This window comes from Otolemur garnettii, unplaced genomic scaffold (assembly GCF_000181295.1).
Source record: "Otolemur garnettii isolate 467f Iridium unplaced genomic scaffold, OtoGar3 scaffold00007, whole genome shotgun sequence".
NCBI classification, from domain to species: Eukaryota; Metazoa; Chordata; class Mammalia; order Primates; family Galagidae; genus Otolemur; species Otolemur garnettii.
The window spans coordinates 26,741,996-26,744,510 of record NW_003852402.1 but is presented as its reverse complement, the minus strand read 5'-3'; the positions used below and the strand labels follow the sequence as shown (position 1 = coordinate 26,744,510).

Here is a 2,515-nt window from a genome sequence, read left to right as displayed (position 1 = left end):
AACCTGAAAAAAAAAAAAAAAGAATTAGCCAGAGGACTTTTGAGGGAACAACCAGGAAGGAAGAGTTCTCCTTCGAGCTGGATTGCTAGGCTGATACAATGCAAGCTTGAGGCTACCCGGGCCTTGAGTTTTTTTGTTTTGTTTTGTTTGTTTTGCCATCTTGGGGCAATGGCCTAATGAGAATGAGGCCCAGATATCAGAGAAAAGAGTCAGGTGACAGAGGGAGAGAGGCAGTGTGCTGATGCAGCACAGACCCATGATGCTTCAATCTTGGAACTAATTCACCATCACGTGAATCAATGAATTCTCTGTTTTGCTTCAGACAGTTGGGTTGAGTTTCTGTTGCTTATCACCAAGTGGATTCTGACAAGTGCAAATGGCACTTAAATGGATGAGAACACACAGTAGAAAAGCACCGATAGGACTGAGCTGCAAAATACAGAGATAATTAAAGAGCCAATGGAGAGGATCAGCCCACATTTTGGTTAGATTGTTTCTGGTCTTTGGTGACAAATGGGACCAGAAACATAATGCATCTCATTGCACATGTGAGGAAGAAAGAAGATCTGCTGGTAGAGTATTGCTGATGTTCTACGCTGGGTAACTGGTACAACAGGGACCCGCATTCGCAAATTCCCAAACTTGCTCATGTCTTAGTGTTGCCACATCCTTTCTGTGTTCAAGGAACAGCGCCTCTTTGCTGGACAGTGCCATTGTGGCTGAGATCATGCCATCGGTGACAGCTGCGGCGACCTGCCTCTTCTTGTCACCCAGCACTCCGAGATGTTGGAGTTCAGAGGTTTTGCAAAGACAAGTTAGACATGGGTGAACTGTTTGTAAATGTGCACAAGCCCTTTGTGGCTTAACTGCTCAAAGACGAAAAGGAACTTGGATTCTATCTCTGTCAGCCCCTGAATTCACTTTGCATGAGATAGGTTGGTGTCTGCCAACTGGGCTCCCCGTTCCTAACAGAATCCAGACTGGCATCTTTGGCTCCAAAAGGGATTGTTCTGGCTCCCATGTCAACAGCAGGCTCTGCACCAAAATGATAATTTGTAAATTGTACAGTTACGAGCTGTGAGATGATGAATTTTACTCAAGAAGGCATATTGAGACAGCCAAATGGTGGCTCTGGTGTGAGTGCCAGGAAGCCGGTCTCAGGGATGGGAGTGGAGTCATCACAGAAGTGGAGGAATGGTGGTGACCGCATTAATAGTTTGTCATAAGAACCTGAAATTAGAAGGAAGAGTTTGCCTTTTTTTTTTTGCAGTTTTTGGCCAGGGCTGGGTTTGAACCTGCCACCTCCGGTATATGGGGCTGGTGCCTTACTCCTTTGAGCCACAGGCACTGCCCAAGAGTTTGCCATTTTAACCAGACAAAGAAAGACAAAGGGAAATGCTTCCTTTTGCAACACAGGAAAGAAAATGGAGATTTCAAGGTGTCCTACTTTGGGACAGTCAACTTTGAGAAGCGTCAGAGCCATTCAGCTGGCCCATGCATTGAATAACTGTCATTGACTTTAAGAATACAAGAACTGCAAACAGCCTTATGATTAGAGTTCTGAAGTCGGACTGCCTGAGGTCCTATCCTGAGCTCACCCCTTGCTCCCTTAATGTTTCTGTCCCTCAGTTTCCTCATCTACAAAATGATGATGATAGGGTGGCACCTGTAGCTCAGTGAGTAGGGCACCAGCCCCATATTCTGAGGGTGGCGGGTTCGAACCTGGCCCCAGCCAAACTGCAACAAAAAAATAGCCAGGTGTTGTGGCAGATGCCTGTAGTCCTAGCTACTTGGGAGGCTGAGGCAAGAGCTGGAGGTTGCTGTGAGCTGTGACGCCACAGTACTCTACTGAGGGTGATTCTGTCTCAAAAAAAAAAAAAATGACGATAATGAACCTGGGGAATATTTTGCTATGTGAAATAAACCAGACACTAAAGGACCAATATGGCATGATTCCACTTACATGACATACCTAGGATGATCACATTCATGGAGACAGAAAGCAGAATAGCAGAATAGGGGCTGGAGAAGCAATGGGCAGAAAGGGGAGTTACTGTTTAATGAGTACAGAGTTTCCTAGTGTTACAGCTCTTTTGGAATTTATCTAGCAGGTTTTCTGGTCTCTACTGGAAGAACCAGCCCCCCAGCCCCCACCAAAAAAATGAGTATAGAGTTTCCGTTTGGGATGTTGAGAAAGTTCCGGCAAGAGATCCTGGTGATGGCTGTGCATGCCATGGATATGTGACTGAAATGTAGACTTAAAAATGAATAAGATGGTAAATTTGGCATTATATGTATATATTCACTACAATTTTTAAAAATGAGGTTGTTGCTACAAACATATTGTTGAGCAGAGAAGTCGCACACAAAAGAATTAGTGTCGTATGATGTCAATATGTAAAGTTCAAACAGGCAAAAATTACCATTGGTGTTGGAAATCAGGATAGTGGTTACCACAGAGGACGGTAGAATCTACAAAGGGTCTTCTGGGGACCGGAGATATCCAATTTCCTGA

The 2,515-nt window shown here is 44.7% G+C and overlaps 1 non-coding gene across 1 annotated transcript; it reads left to right on the top strand.

The window, feature by feature from the left end:
* Positions 1-2,077: 2,077 nt before the first annotated feature.
* On the top strand, positions 2,078-2,140 carry LOC111723043. Its single transcript, XR_002771671.1, has one exon. It is a non-coding gene; the product is annotated as a U7 small nuclear RNA (small nuclear RNA).
* The last annotated feature ends 375 nt before the right edge of the window (positions 2,141-2,515 follow it).